This window comes from Oncorhynchus mykiss, chromosome 6, assembly GCF_013265735.2.
Source record: "Oncorhynchus mykiss isolate Arlee chromosome 6, USDA_OmykA_1.1, whole genome shotgun sequence".
NCBI lineage: Eukaryota > Metazoa > Chordata > Actinopteri > Salmoniformes > Salmonidae > Oncorhynchus > Oncorhynchus mykiss.
The window spans coordinates 73082245-73099200 of NC_048570.1; the positions used below are offsets into that span (position 1 = coordinate 73082245).

General features: G+C 45.2%; 1 protein-coding gene across 12 annotated transcripts in view; it reads left to right on the forward strand.

Annotated features, from left to right (window-relative positions):
* Positions 1 to 16956, forward strand: part of LOC110526543 (pleckstrin homology domain-containing family A member 7) — a 144790-nt gene that overhangs the window by 44292 nt on the left and 83542 nt on the right. The window contains exon 1 of one of the 12 annotated variants that reach the window (XM_036980933.1): positions 14685 to 14817. The exons of the other annotated variants lie outside the window; for them this stretch is intronic. The gene's annotated coding sequence lies outside the window, so the exon portion shown is untranslated. Of the gene's footprint in view, positions 1 to 14684; positions 14818 to 16956 lie in introns of those variants that run through there. 12 annotated transcript variants of the gene reach the window in all.

Consider the following 16956-nt stretch of genomic DNA (forward strand, 5'->3'; position numbering starts at 1 on the left):
GGGTTCAGTGGATCGTCAATTTATTCTCCGGCGCACAAAACTGTCACGCCAACATACAGGGCGCATACAATTGACCAGTCCAAACACAGGACCAAATAGTCCGGAGAATACACATATGAAAACCACCATTAGACAGAGGTAACAAAAAACAATCCCGCACAAAACAAGGGTGGGACAACCTACTATATATAAGGACGCTAATTAAACTAAAATACACACAGGTGAAACTAATAAGACAAAACCAACAGACAAACGAAAAAGGGATCGGTAGTGGCTAGTAGGACGGTGACGACGACCGCCGAGCACTGCCCGAACAGGCAGGGGAGCCAACTTCGGCGGAAGTCGTGACAGTGTCCTGTCTGTGTCCTTGTTCCAGCCATGACACTGTTGTCCTTTGATCCTGTGTCTGTGTTGGACAGCGACTTCCAGATCAGGCAGGAAGTGTAAACTTGGAGAGAAGTGGATTGGAACACTAGCCAGGTCTCTGACATGGGGTAAAATACTTCATCCGCTCTCTCGTATTCTCCACTTCACCAGGACCCCAGCCACCTCAGTGAGATTCTGCTCATGTTCCAAACGGCTGATTATGCCTTTATCATCCATAACCCTGTGTGCACATTATTCCTTCTTCCTATCTGGTAGGAACTGCCGGGATCTTTGGGTGGGATGTGGAGCTGTTTGTATTCGGACGTTTTTTGCCTGGGCGCGAGTAAGCTCGGAGATAAGGCATTACAAAAAAATGTCACATTGTAGAATTTTAACACATTGTAATGCCTTCTCTTGGCATAGCTATGTCCATTTTCAAACTCTCTTCAGAATCTGTGAAATCTGGAGCTCCTGAACTGGTGCTAAAGAGGTAGCCTAACGGATACAGCTTCTAGGAGATGTCAGTGTTTACTCGCGATGTCTGTCAGTGAGCACATTTCTTAGTATACAGTATGTATTTGGTCTGTAGTTGGTATTTCAGTGTAGTCTTTAAGGCCTCTTGATGGCTTCATCTTGTCTGGCTGCAGATGACTGCACTCACCTGACTCTACCAGCCTCTTCCCCTCTACTCCCCTTTCCTCCCTCCCTTCTACTTCTCTACTCTTCCCTCTCCTATCTCTCTTCTCCCCTCTACTTCCCTACTCTTCCCTGTCCCCTCTACTCCCCTACTCTTCCCTCTCTTCCCTCTCCTCTACTTCCCTAAACTACCCTACTCTTCCCTGTCCCCTCTACTTCCCTACTCTTCCCTGTCCTCTCTACTTCCATACTCTTCCATCTCCTATCTCTGTCCTCTCCTCTACTTCCCTAAACTACCCTACTCTTCCCTCTCATCTACTTCCCTAAACTACCCAACTCTTCTCTCTCCTCTCCTCTACTCTCCTACTCGTCCCTCTCCTCTACTTCCCTAAACTACCCTACTCTTCTCTCCCCTCTCCTCTCATCTACTCCCCTAAACTCCCCTACTCTTCCCTCTCCTCTACTTCCCTAAACTACCCTACTCTTCTCTCCCCTACCCTCTCCTCTCCTCTACTCCCCTAAACTACCCTACTCTTCCCTCCCTCCCACCCCCTCTCCTCTACTCCCCTAAACTCCCCTACTATTCTCTTCCCTCTCCTCTACTTCCCTAAACTACTCTACTCTTCTCTCCCCTCTCCTCTCCTCTACTCCACTAAACTCCCCTACTCTTCCTTCTCCTCTACTTCCCTAAACTACCCTACTCTTCCATCTCCTCCCTAAACGACCCTACTCTTCCCTCTCCTATACTCCCTAAACTACCCTACTATTCCCTCTCCTCTACTCCCTAAACTCCCATACTCTTTCTTCACTCTCCTCTACTCCCTAAACTACCCTACTATTCCCTCTCATCTACTCCCTAAACTCCCATACTCTTCCCTCTCCTCTACTCCCTAAACTCCCATACTCTTCCCTCTCCTCTACTCCCTAAACTACCCGACTCTTCCCTCTCCTCTACTCCCTAAACTCCCCTACTCTTCCCTCTCCTCTACTCCCCTAAACTACCCTACTCTTCCCTCTCCTATACTCCCTAAACTACCCTACTATTCCCTCTCCTCTACTCCCTAAACTCCCATACTCTTCCCTCTCCTCTACTCCCTAAACTACCCTACTCTTCCCTCTCCTCTACTCCCTAAACTACCCTACTCTTCCCTCTCCTCTCCTCTACTCCCTTAAACTACCCGACTCTCTCCTCTCCTCTACTCCCTAAACTCCCCTACTCTTCCCTCTCCTCTACTCCCCTAAACTCCCCTACTCTTCCCTCTCCTCTACTCCCCTAAACTACCCTACTCTTCCCTCTCCTATACTCCCTAAACTACCTTACTATTCCCTCTCCTCTACTCCCTAAACTCCCATACTCTTCCCTCTCCTCTACTCCCTAAACTACCTTACTCTTCTCTCCCCTCTCCTCTACTCCTTAAACTACCATACTCTTCCCTCCCCTCTCCTCTCCTCCCCTAAACTCCCCTACTCTCCCCTCTCCTCTACTCCTTAAACTACCATACTCTTCCCTCCCCTCTCCTCTCCTCTACTCCCTAAACTACCTTACTCTTCTCTCCCCTCTCCTCTACTCCTTAAACTACCATACTCTTCCCTCCCCTCTCCTCTACTCCCCTAAACTCCCCTACTCTCCCCTCTCCTCTACTCCTTAAACTACCTTACTCTTCCCTCCCCTCTCCTCTACTCCTTAAACTACCATACTCTTCTCTCCCCTCTCCTCTACTCCTTAAACTACCATACTCTTCCCTCCCCTCTCCTCTACTCCCCTAAACTCCCCTACTCTCCCCTCTCCTCTACTCCTTAAACTACCATACTCTTCCCTCCCCTCTCCTCTACTCCTTAAACTACCATACTCTTCCCTCCCCTCTCCTCTCCTCTACTCCCTAAACTACCTTACTCTTCTCTCCCCTCTCCTCTACTCCTTAAACTACCATACTCTTCCCTCCCCTCTCCTCTACTCCCCTAAACTCCCCTACTCTCCCCTCTCCTCTACTCCTTAAACTACCATACTCTTCCCTCCCCTCTCCTCTACTCCCTAAACTACCTTACTCTTCTCTCCCCTCTCCTCTACTCCCTAAACTACCTTACTCTTCCCTCCCCTCTCCTCTACTCCCTAAACTACCTTACTCTTCTCTTCTCTCCCCTCTCCTCTACTCCCTAAACTACCATACTCTTCTCTCCCCTCTCCTCTACTCCCTAAACTACCTTACTCTTCCCTCCCCTCTCCTCTACTCCTTAAACTACCATACTCTTCCCTCCCCTCTCCTCTACTCCTTAAACTACCATACTCTTCCCTCTCCTCTACTCCCTAAACTACCTTACTCTTCTCTCCCCTCTCCTCTACTCCCTAAACTACCTTACTCTTCCCTCCCCTCTCCTCTACTCCTTAAACTACCATACTCTTCCCTCCCCTCTCCTCTACTCCTTAAACTACCATACTCTTCCCTCCCCTCTCCTCTCCTCTACTCCCCTAAACTCCCCTACTCTTCCCTCTCCTCTACTTCCCTAAACTCCCCTACTCTTCCCTCTCCTCTACTTCCCTAAACTCCCCTACTCTTCCCTCTCCTCTACTCCCTAAACTACCCTACTATTCCCTCTCCTCTACTCCCCTAAACTACCCTACTCTTCTCTCCCCTCTCCTCTACTCCCCTAAACTACCCTACTCTTCCCTCCCCTCTACTCCCTAAACTACCCTACTCTTCTCTCCCCTCTACTCCCCTAAACTACCCTACTATTCCCTCCCCTCTCCTCTACTCCCCTAAACAACCCTACTCTTCCCTCCCCTCTCCTCTCCTCCCCTCTCCTCTACTCCCCTAAACTCCCCTACAGATGTAGGATCTTAATTTGAGCCCGTTTGCAGTAAAATGATTCTGTAGCAACAGGAAATATGAATCAAATCAAATGTTATTGGTTGCATACACATATTTAGTTATTGCGGGTGTAACAAAATACTTGTGTTTCTAGTTCCAACAGTGCAGTAATATCTAACAATACACACAAATCTAGGGGAAGGGTTAGCTTAAAGGGTTAAGGTTAGTGTTAAGAGAAGGGTTAGCTAAAAGGGTTAACGTTAGGGTTAAGAGAAGGGTTAGCTAAAAGGGTTAACGTTAGGGTTAGCTAACATGCTAAGTAGTTGCAAAGTAGCTCAAAACTAGTAAGTAGTTGAAAAGTTGCCAATTAGCTACAATGCTAATGAGATTCAAGCTCGCAACTTTTGTGTCGCTAGACATTCGCGTTATACACCCCGACCAACCACGCTACTTTAGCTAAAATGATAAAGTTGTACGTGATAAGATTTGGTTATAATTAATGGCATTTTTTGTAGGGGTTGTTAGGCCAAATCAAGTCTGACATTTTAAAGTGGAAATTACAAACATTTGAAGCCTTTTTAAACCTTGAATACACTATAAGTTTGCATATCCTGCTGAGCAGGAAAATTCTCAGCAACAAAAAAATTATCAAATTAAGATCTTACATATTTCCTCTCCTCTCCTCTCCTCTCCTCTCCTCTCCTCTCCTCTCCTCTCCTCTCCTCTCCTCTCCTCTCCTCTCCTCTCCTCTCCTCTACTCTACTCTACTCTACTCTACTCTACTCTACTCTACTCTACTCTACTCTACTCTACTCTACTCCCCTCCACTCTACTCTCCTCCCGTCTCTAACCCCTCAAATCCCCTCCACTCCCCTCTCCACTCTGAGCTGAACAGGATTATTGGGAGGCCAGGCAGGGAGCCCTCAGCCAGCCCAGAGCCTGGCAACCATGGGACACCCCCTAACAGGCCTGGGTCTGGGCAGACCAGAGTTTTGTGCTGATAGCAGTCCAGACAAAAAGGCTTTTAGATGATCTGTTTGCCTGTAATGTATTTTTGTGCTAATATCAGATTGAGATAAGGATGAATGAATCCAGGACCTCAGGGTATGAGGAAACCAAGGGCTCTCTCTCTGTTACTCATCTGTCGTCACATTTTCTGTAGTATTTTCCACCATCCCACCACAGATGTCATTTCCTCATTTTGCTGAGTGTGATCATTATTCATGTTTATCTCTCGTAGATACAGTATGACAATATCATCAGTGTGGTGTGGTGGGGACTGGTCGGGGACGAGGTGCCTGCGGCCGTCTCAGGTAGTAATGTTACAGGCCCTAGGAGTCACCTCATTACTCTGGCTAATTAAGCCCTGGCTGGAGCCCTTCTGATTGGCTGGCTGCATAAGATCAAGGCATAATGTCACATCTCCCAATTACAACCTGCAAATGGTCCGCAATCAAGATGGAGAGGCTCATCTGAGCATGAGAATTGAATTCTGGGCCCTGGACTGAGCTTCCTCCCTGTCTGCCTGCTCTGAGCCTCTCTGAGTCTAGAGAGGAGAGAGCAGGGCCGGCATTATGGGTGGGCCTTAGGGGGCTTGGCCCGACCTACCATACCTCCTTGCCCGTCCAAATAAAATATAGAAATATTGATAATTTATTTGACCGAGACGCTCACTGGCAGAAAGACGCATCAATCTCAGATAAAGCATCTGAGCGATCGAAACAGCGCCCCTCTGTCTCAGTATGTGTAGACCATGTATATGATGCTGTCTGGACCAAAAGAACATGTCATGTTGACTATTTCTGGCCAGACAGCATTAGATAGATGGGCTACATGTAGTAAGACAGAGTGGCGCTGTTTTGCTCACTTGGTTGCTTTCTTCGGTGAGATACTGAAGTTTCAACAGAGAGAAAGGGCTCACTCTCGCCAAAATGTTTCCAGAACACGTCCAATGCATTTCTATGGGAATAATATACAAACCTAAGCTAGTTGCCTGACTTCCCACCTTTGGGACAATGACTCACATTGTCAGGGCAGAGACATGAGCATCTTGTCTTATACAGATCTCTGGTTTCAGACACTTGGGAATTGGAAAAGAAAGTTGGCGGGTGCACAGTGCCAGCTTCCTCTAAAGCAGGGGTGTCAAACTTATTCCATGGAGGGCCTAGTGTCTGTGGGTTTTTCCTTTCAATTAAGACCTATACAACCAGGTGGAGTTCTTTACTAATTAGTGACCTTCATTCATCAGTCAAGTACAGGGGAGGAGCGAAAACCCACAGACACTCGGCCCTCCATGGAATGAGTTTGACATACAGTATGTGCTCTAAAGTAAATTGACGTTTTGCCAGTATTATATAATTACTCCTGTCAAACTACTTCACCAGATACAGTGCCTTGCGAAAGTATTCGGCCCCCTTGAACTTTGCGACCTTTTCCCACATTTCAGGCTTCAAACATAAAGATATAAAACTGTATTTTTTTGTGAAGAATCAACAACAAGTGGGACACAATCATGAAGTGGAACGACATTTATTGGATATTTCAAACTTTTTTAACAAATCAAAAACTGAAAAATTGGGCGTGCAAAATTATTCAGCCCCTTTACTTTCAGTGCAGCAAACTCTCTCCAGAAGTTCAGTGAGGATCTCTGAATGATCCAATGTTGACCTAAATGACTAATGATGATAATTACAATCCACCTGTGTGTAATCAAGTCTCCGTATAAATGCACCTGCACTGTGATAGTCTCAGAGGTCCGTTAAAAGCGCAGAGAGCATCATGAAGAACAAGGAACACACCAGGCAGGTCCGAGATACTGTTGTGAAGAAGTTTAAAGCCGGATTTGGATACAAAAAGATTTCCCAAGCTTTAAACATCCCAAGGAGCACTGTGCAAGCGATAATATTGAAATGGAAGGAGTATCAGACCACTGCAAATCTACCAAGACCTGGCCGTCCCTCTAAACTTTCAGCTCATACAAGGAGAAGACTGATCAGAGATGCAGCCAAGAGGCCCATGATCACTCTGGATGAACTGCAGAGATCTACAGCTGAGGTGGGAGACTCTGTCCATAGGACAACAATCAGTCGTATATTGCACAAATCTGGCCTTTATGGAAGAGTGGCAAGAAGAAAGACATTTCTTAAAGATATCCATAAAAAGTGTCGTTTAAAGTTTGCCACAAGCCACCTGGGAGACACACCAAACATGTGGAAGAAGGTGCTCTGGTCAGATGAAACCAAAATTGAACTTTTTGGCAACAATGCAAAACGTTATGTTTGGCGTAAAAGCAACACAGCTGAACACACCATCCCCACTGTCAAACATGGTGGTGGCAGCATCATGGTTTGGGCCTGCTTTTCTTCAGCAGGAACAGGGAAGATGGTTAAAATTGATGGGAAGATGGATGGAGCCAAATACAGGACCATTCTGGAAGAAAACCTGATGGAGTCTGCAAAAGACCTGAGACTGGGACGGAGATTTGTCTTCCAACAAGACAATGATCCAAAACATAAAGCAAAATCTACAATGGAATGGTTAAAAAATAAACATATCCAGGTGTTAGAATGGCCAAGTCAAAGTCCAGACCTGAATCCAATCGAGAATCTGTGGAAAGAACTGAAAACTGCTGTTCACAAATGCTCTCCATCCAACCTCACTGAGCTCGAGCTGTTTTGCAAGGAGGAATGGGAAAAAATGTCAGTCTCTCGATGTGCAAAACTGATAGAGACATACCCCAAGCGACTTACAGCTGTAATCGCAGCAAAAGGTGGCGCTACAAAGTATTAATTTAAGGGGGCTGAATAATTTTGCACGCCCAATTTTTCAGTTTTTGATTTGTTAAAAAAGTTTGAAATATCCAATAAATGTCGTTCCACTTCATGATTGTGTCCCACTTGTTGTTGATTCTTCACAAAAAAATACAGTTTTATATCTTTATGTTTGAAGCCTGAAATGTGGCAAAAGGTCGCAAAGTTCAAGGGGGCCGAATACTTTTGCAAGGCACTGTAGCATGACTATCTAATGACAGAGGATCATTAGCTTCTTTAAAAACATAGCTGTGTATTCTTTCAAGGTGCATAGGTCTATGCCTATTAGGGAAGCCCACAATTTGGGCAGAGTGCATGGTAATAGGCCGAGCTGGTAATTGAGTTGTGGCTGTCAGTGAAAAGGGTCTCAAATATGCATGATAATGTGTCTTGAGTATAATTTAAAATGTTGAGACAATAAGAAGTGGAGGGTGTTGGTCGAAGATATGGTACATCTATGTCCATGCACTCAGTTCTCCAGAATGCTCTCAGCTGGCCTCCCGAGTGGCACAGTGGTCTAAGACTCTTATTGCATCGCAGTGCAATAGCTGTGCCACTCAGACATCCCCAAATGGACACTTACCTACTTTTCTGACTGTCTTCTGACCACGTCCATCACTAATAAGCTGAGCTTCTCAGTACATTTTATTTTCACCTTACACTGTAAGTCAATTAAATCTGTCGCAGCCGGCTGCGACCGGGAGACCCATGGGGCGGCGCACCATTGTCCCAGTGTCGTACTGGTTAGGGGAGGGTTTGGCCGGCAGGGATGTTCTTGTTCCATTGCGCAGTAGCAACTCCTGTGGTGGGTCGGGCGCAGTGCACGCTGACACGATTGCCTGGTGTACCGTGGTTCCTCCGACACATTGGTGCGGCTGACTTCCGGGTTAAGCGGGCATTGTGTCAAGAAGCAGTGCGGCTTGGCTGGGTTGTGTTTCGAAGGACGCACGACTCTCGACCCTCGCCTCTTCCGAGTCCATATGGGAGTTGCAGCGATGGGACAAGACTGTAACTACCAATTGGATACCACAATATTGGGGAGAATAAGGAGTAAAAAAAAATGCTGTCAGCTGTCTTACACCAATTCTTATGCATTCATTGTTTCATCGTGTGAATTTTTTGCCCTTTAATTGTTTATTTTGATAAATTCCCCATTATATCACCAGTAGACCAAGTAAATGTACCATTAATCCCCAACATTTGGTTGAATTAATTTCTGTTAATAAATGTATTAATTACAGTAATTTATGGTTCTCATTCTCTGAGTGGAAATGTTGTTTGCAGAGTTCACAACCTGCTATAGTAGTGTTATTTTAATAACCATCATTTACGACTTTTATCAATCTTTTAAATTGTATTTTGTTTGGAGTGATCTATGAGCATGTGTCTGGTTTCTCCGTCCTGATAACTTAGAGGTAGCACGCGCGCCTGAGCTCGCATAGAAGTAGACCTACCTGGCCTGCTGCATGCAAATGTAGGAAAGTGTCCATTTGGCAATGTCTAATTTCTGACTCTTCTGACCACATCCATCACTAATAAGCTGAGCTTCACAGTACATTTTATCTTCACCTTACACAGTAAGTCAATGAAGTTTGCTTTTTTAACATCCATTGCAAATGATGTTAGTTCCTCACAATATTCGGGGAAAAAAATCCAACACTCTCCCGTTCTCGATAATCATCAAGCCTCAGTGTGAAAGAGCAAAATATCATGATCTGATGATCCCATATATCCAGTTTAAAAATATCATGATCTAATGATCCGATTATCCAGTGTAAAAATATCATGATCTGATGATCCCATATATCCCGTGTAAACGTCAGCTGTCTGGAAACTCAGAGTCCGGAAAAGGCTAGTTGATACAATTTTGCAAGTTCTCTAGTGCCGGATCCAGTTAATTGATTTGATACAATATTGCACTTCACTAGCGATAGCTCAAGTCAAGACACATAGAAAGGGAGGCAGACAGGTGGAGTAGAGGGATGAATGCGATTTGAAATAACCTGAATTTTCATCAGGCTATTTTCTTCTGTTTTTATTTGTCAGCTTTAGACCGATGTATTTTACTCAGTTGACGATGGAAGTTGCCGTATAGGACTACTGCTGCATTGGCCTATAGGCTACCTCTGAGTTCCATGTGCTCATCTCTTTAGCCGCCAATGGGCCACAGCGTATCAATGTGTCCAGGATAAATTGTAAATTGCTTCCCAAAACTTGAAACTCACGAGCTGTCTATGGTCTTTACTATAACTCCCCCCAAAAAATGTGCACGCCTATGGCAATCACATGCCTGTCCAACTGATTTGTTCTGGCGCCGGCCCTGGGAGCGAGGAGAGGAGACTGAGGAGACTGTCATCTTAAGGACAGTGAAGAGAAGGATGAGAGGAGCATCCCTCTGCCACTGTTAACACCATGTGTTTACAGCAGTCCACGGTCAGTTGGGGAACTAAATGTGTCACTGTAGGTTATGATCAATACAATCAATATTTTTTTGCCAATATGCACAAATCATCATTATCATCCTCTTCTTTTCAATTATCATCATCATTTCTCATCGTCATTCATTGTCAATCATTACTATCATCAGTCGTTGTCCTCCTCTATTCAGATCCCAGGGCATCGACATTGGTTGAAACCAATCAGCATCCAGGACCAGACCTATCCATTGTACAACCCCCAGTAGACCTCATCTCCCCCCCTATTCCCTCTGTGGTACAGGCTGGGCTCCATGCTCAGGTCTCCCTAGAGATTGTCTCTACTGCGGGGCTGCTGCCGCAGCCGAGAGGGCTCATTAACATGTGATTGGCTGAGGCAGGCTGTGATGGAGTGTGACGGTTATCAGGCTCATTAGAGCTTCTGAGCCGAGGGGGATGGGGGGGAGGCTGGACATCTCTGAACCCCTGGTCCTGTACTGAGCAGCGGTATTGATCTTTGGGTATGGGGGTCAGCCAGATAAGAGAGGGGGGCTGTTTTCATTTAGATTTGCCTTCATAGAGTTAGTTAGCTGAACTCCTGTGTTACTGATGGAGCAGAGCGATATGCTCGGAATACTGAAAGCCAACATTTCAATTCAAGTGTGGCTCTTATTCAAATGTTTATTATCTGTGTAAGAAACATGATAACCTATTCATTTCAAACAGTTTCTGACTCATGAATGTTCTCTCTCTCTCCCTTTCCCTCTCTCTCTCCCTTTCCCTCTCTCTCTCCCTTTCCTTCTCTCTATTTGTCTCTCTCTTTGTGGTAAAAGAGAGAGAAGTGTTTTTGTGTGTCATAGTATTCCAAGTGCAAGCAAGGAGAACACAGCACTGTCACAGGCTTGCCATATAGTCATCTCCTCCAGATGAGGACTGAAGTGTGCTTCTGTCCCAGGGTTCCAGAGACAGTTTTCCAATAAATATTGAGGCAAAGCTCATTAGAGGATGTTAACAAACCATGTGTTGGATCTGACGTATTCAGAGGTGCGTTATACTGTTGCTGATGTTGTTCTTGAGCGTGACTGCTTTACTAAATGCACCCAGTTGAAGTGTGAGTGAGTTCAGGCGGACAAAGGGGGAAATGGGCAACAGGACAGAACATTGTGTGTTCTGCTGGAAGTGTCAAGTTTTGTTTTCCAGGCAGCTGAAGGGTACTTGTGCCAAGCTAGTGCAAGGGTCATGGCACTCCAGCAGCCTCAACTCCTCTGATCCTGCGGTAAGTGATGGAGGGGACTGCTGGTCACCAGTGTCTATGGGCCTGGTCCTACATTTACATTGTCTAGTCATTCCTTTCAGCAGGCGCTGTAGACTATCGCTGTAGACTATCGCTGTAGACTATCGCTGTAGACTATCGCTGTAGACTATCGCTGTAGACTATCGTTGTTAGTCAGTGACTAACAAGTCGTTGACAAGATAATTTGCTGTACATACTGTCATTGGAAGAAGTTGTGGTTTAAGTAGCAAGTGATTCATCTGAACAAGGAGGTGACAGTGTTGAACATCAAGTGTGTTGTAGTCTATTGATGGAGATAAAGAGCAGTGAAAAACAGGAGGGGAGGATAGTTAGTGTCCCCCCTCCTTTCCTAGCAGCACACTGTTTGGGTATGCAGTTCACAGGAAGGTGACCCCTGATTGCTTTGGATGGCAGTCAGGTAGTGAGCGATTGGGATATGGCATGCAGAGGCTGGATCTATGGGCATTAAATATTTCCCCTGAAGCTGCAGGACTCCTCATTGATTCTCCCTCCGATCCTCATCCCCCTTGTTCCAGATAACTCCCAACTTTTTATTTTGCCACAGCAGATCTCTGTCTCTATTGATCCCAAGGTAAGTGTCTTTGAAAGTCATTTAATTGGGATGGTTGGAGAGGGCCATAAAACAGCCATTTCTTTGATGAATTACATCAAATCATCCTTTATAAATATTTATTTGTCAGCTAATTTTGTGCCATTGGAGTAATGGAAGTGCTGATGTGGACACTTGAATGGCTCCCTCCTCTTACTCCTCTTCCCCAGGCCTCTTACTGTTTAGACTGCTGTTGGCAATGCCTGGAAAAATGACAAACAGGAGTGAGAGTGTTGATGAGTGTTTATCACACCGTAACCAAGAGCAACGGTTCTACTATACAAGCTATTAACGCTTGGCCATAAAAAGGAGCAACAGAGGGGAGTAATGAGAGGAGAGCTGCTGAGATGGCCATTCTGTAAAGGGCCTATATGGACACCAGGAAACCTTAGCTGGATTAGATGGCTGAAGACCAACCATCTCATTTTGTTTACTTGGTCATAGAAACACTTTTAATGGTGACGGACTGTGTCTGGCATTGCATGTCTCCCCTCCCACCGGCACAGTAAATGCAACGTTTATTCCACGTTGACTCAACCAGAGTGTGCCCAGTGGGCTGACGCTACCGTCTCATCTTAGGAACAGCATCAACGTTCATCAACGTGATTCCTTTTCAGAATGTCTTCTAATCCTGGAGAACAAAGTGTGTGAGAGAGTGGCCCTCTCGTCCAGCTAAACCCCTCATTATAGTCCCAGGTCCCCTCTCCTTTCAGGCCTCTCTAATTAGCTGTTGGCTAGCCTCTGCTTTGGAGCAGCGCGACCTTGTGGCTGGAGGTGTGTGGTACAACACTGCATTTTAATGTGTCGTGTCAGAAGAAGCATCGTGCCTTGGCTGTTGTATGCTGCTCAGTCTCTGTGTCCTCAATCGTCTCCCTCCTGCCAGGGTGACACAGTGCCACGGTTCAGGCCTTGTGTTTACTTCCCATGGAGCATGTTGGGACCTGCCAGGGCCACTCTGTGCCCAGTGCCCAGCAGTGTATCAGGGCTTTAGAGGGCATCTGTGGTGTGGGCCTGGGTGAGGAGAGAAGAGGGTCCGATTGTTCCCACAGGAGCAAGCTAGGCAGAGTTGATCCACCTGTAAAAAATCCCCTGGCTGGGTGGTTGAGATATGTTTCAGTCCGGCCATAATGCATCCTAATGAGGTAACCTCAGCCTGTCAGACAGACAGTTACTCTGCTAAAGGAGTGCATAAAGTACAGAGAAGAGGAGTGTCTTCTTCACTGAAGTAAGACTTGCCAGTCAGCGATGAGATGGGAGGGCTCAGGGCTCGGTAGCCAGGCGGTACCCAGCAGGTTTTCCCATTTTCTCATTGAATGATTAGTAGCTTTTCAATGCTCCAAATGCTTTTTGTAGCTCTGTATGGATCATTTCCCACAACATGGTTTGAATTGAAGCTGGCATGGCTGTAGTGCTTAGTTGAGGGAACTGATAAAGGCAAATGGACATGTGTAAATCCTCATGCAGAATGATTATCTTCTTAATGGACTTAACTCATTCTGCTGGGATAATAACCACCGTTAAAATAATTCACTCGGCTAGGCCTGACCGGACTTATTAGATTCTGGATGTCCCTGACTCTGTTGTCTTACTCTGTACCTTCCCTTTCACATTGGTAATGGCCTTTTACATCACTGGAAATGATTGTGGTGAAAGGGCTCTATGACTCTCCATGCTAACTGTCTCATCATTTAGTCTTATATTAGATCCACTCGTTTTTATGTAGTTTGAAAAATTTGCCTAATTTATTGTGCAACACAGTTGCCAATATGAATCTGGTGTTTGTTGCAGATAACTGGATTAGATTTCCAATAAAAATCATTAACCCCTGCGTCAAATGAATGCTACATGCCATGGTACTCATTGGTGATTAGTAGAAACGCAGACACTGATGAGAAATCAGTCACAGTCAGTCACAGTCAGTGGTACTTGGTGTCCTGACCTGCATAGCTCTGAAAGTCGTACCACATTAGTTACATCACAATAGATTCAGGTTCAACATGCCTCTGTCAAATCTCTCACTGACTAGGCCTATCTGAGATGAATCAGTCTACACCTCAGCTTAATCAACAATGTTTGTAGAAATGTTATTGTCTCTTTTGAATTAGCTAAGGAATGCTGTCTAAGTTCTGCAGTAAATGTGTTATGAAATCAATTGCATCGAACACTTGCAAACTTTCCTTTCAAGAAGATCAACTATTTTTATTTTAATAAAGAAAGGGCTAGCTGCTAGCAGTTTGTCTAGTTCTTAAGCTATTCCTTTTGGCACATGAACCATGGTTGTTTATCATTTACAATATTGACCAAGGGGCAGTGTCAATAGCACCTGCTCTCCGGGCCTGGCCTGCATACCTCTGGATCAGTTTCACTTCCTTCACCATCCCCATGAGGTCACAGCACACTATTGTCTTCAGCCAATCTGCTGGCCCACAGCAGGGGTTATAAAAGTGGTACTATACCTTCTGAAAGTATGTGTGAGAAGCAGACAAACTTATTAAAGTGTCTTACCTCAGACAGTGGTTTTTGTTAACAAGGAGAAGATAGATTCCTCTGCCTCCTGTCACAATGTGTGATACGGTGTGTGGAGCAACTGATTGACTATTGCATGCCCAAATTTGGGAAAATCAACCACTGAGGAGCAGTGAGGTTTCCATGTTAGGAGAACTCCATGTCAATGTCCCCTCCCACCTTCCCCTACCCCTAGCTCCAAGGCTGCCACTCAGAGGAAAGACAAGGTACTCGGATGACAATAAAAGTGCCAAATATGTGGGTCAGGATGAAGTGATTAAGAGAGAGAGAGAGAGAGAGAGACTCCCCCTTGCCACCACCTTGAGGATCGCCAGTCTAACTTGGAGGAAGTAGATCATCCACTGGGACACGCCAGGTGAGTCTGCTCTGCTCCTTCACTTTGTGCAGAGAGAACAAAAGAGAGAGAGAATAATAGGACAGATCCAGTAGAAGATAAAAGAACAGACATCTGATCGGAGGTTACACAAGGAAATGTGATTAATAACATTTCACTTTTGGTTAAGGAGGAGAGAGAGAATGTGTGGCAAGCAAAGTAGTGGGAGGTGAGCAAGAGAGAGTGGACTGTGGAGTTGTAAGAGATTAGTGTGTTCCTGGTATTTGACGGAGGATCTGGTGTATGTGCAGCATGGCAACATGGCGCTAGGTGGTGTGTGAGGGTGAGGTGAAAAGCCCCCTGGGCCATGCCCATGCCCCTCTGTGCCACGCTGCCGACAGCATGGGTTTAGCCCCTCTATTGGAGAAGGGATTACCCTGAGCCTGTTGTTTTGCTGTGAAACTTGATACGGCGTGCCATGCCGGGCTGAACCTTGGACTCCAAAGTTGTAAAATGTATTGAGGAGAGAAAAAGCTCTGGACTGAAATTAAAGCCTGGGGTTGCGGTAGCAGAGAGAACTTTGGGTGGCTTGAGTGTTTGACAATTGTTAGGACTTCCTCTGACACCGCCTCGTATAGAGGTCCTGGATTGCAGGGAGATCGACCCCAGTGATGTACCGGGCCGTGCGCACTACCCTCTGTAACGCCTTGTGGTCAGAGGCCGAGCAGTGATGCAGCCTGTCAAGATGCTCTCAATGGTGCAGCTGTGTAACTTTTTGAGGATCTGAGGGCCCATGCAAAATCTTTTCAGCCTCCTGAGGGGGAAGAGGTGTGATTGGGAAGAGTCTCTGTATAGTGTGTTTTACTGTAGCTCAAACAGTGTTTGTGTGTTGCAGAATATGTCCAATCAACTGAAATTCTTTGCACCTTTCTCGCTCAACATAAAATAGAACATTTCAAACGCTTTTCTGAGAAAATCTATTTTTTATTTAATCAGCTCTGTGGAAAATACTACCATCCTTTTAAGCAGTGTCTAAACGAATACTCCTCCCTCCTCTATCCTGTAGCTGCGCCTGAAAGGTTTTACATGGAAGTTAGACCTTAGTGCAAACAAAGCTCTGGTAGACCTGCTATTAGACCTGTCAGCCACACTAGCTGCTCCCTATCAGGACCACATGGAAACATAAACTACACTTAAGTGTTTTGGTTCCAACTGACATGCGACTGACATGCTGTTGAATATAAATATTTCCTGTGAGCTGAATGTTTAGCATTTCCTATAATATTGCAACATCAGTCTTGTAAAGCCAGCTGAGACACCTAGACATTTTCGATGTTTTTAAGTATAGTTCCACATTGTCAACATGACCGTTAGCCTATTTCTTAAAATATCCCTGGTTTATACCTCTGAACATTTCAACAGTGTGATATTATTGTACTATATAATTATACTATGATTATACTGTTAATGATATTAACAATATAATCATCTTCATAAAGACATGGTGTAATTATAAATCTGGTGTAAAAATGCACAATAATGTTGATGTTAACATGTAACCTGTGATTTAACCACAGGTTACAGTGAGGATGTTAGGAAAGGTCTTAACTCTGAGTGGTACCCAGGCTGATAAGGCCTGAGCCATGAGTCTGCTGCATGGGGAGAAAGAGTTATGGAGGAGGAAGCACACGGAGACATGTAATCACATCACAGCCATGATTACTACTGGCTAATGAGCATGTGACCTAGCCTGCTCCTCGCAGCAGGTGGGGTCTGTCAATGTGTAGAAGGTCATTGTGTGGAATGTGTGTGTGTGTGGGGGGGGGGGATTCTTAGTGTGGGTGGGGGGGTGTCTCAGTGTGTGTGGGGTGTGTGTCTCTGTGACCCTGATAATGGAAGTGTTTAATGTTTTTATAACCCCTGACCTTTTCCTGTCAATCCTAAAGGTAAATGGAATTCTGTGCAAGGGATTAGTTTTGATCTCAATGGAGTTTGGCTGTGATGCTGATTGTTTGGTTCTGTCTTTGAAAACAATGCATGATTTGGAAAGGCATTGGGATGACCATTTCACCTCCATTTCCTCCCTTGTGATAAACCTTGTTATAAAAGGTTTGTCTATTTTTTTATTTATTTAACCTTTATTTAACTAGGCAAGTCCGTTAAGAACAAATTCTTATTTAC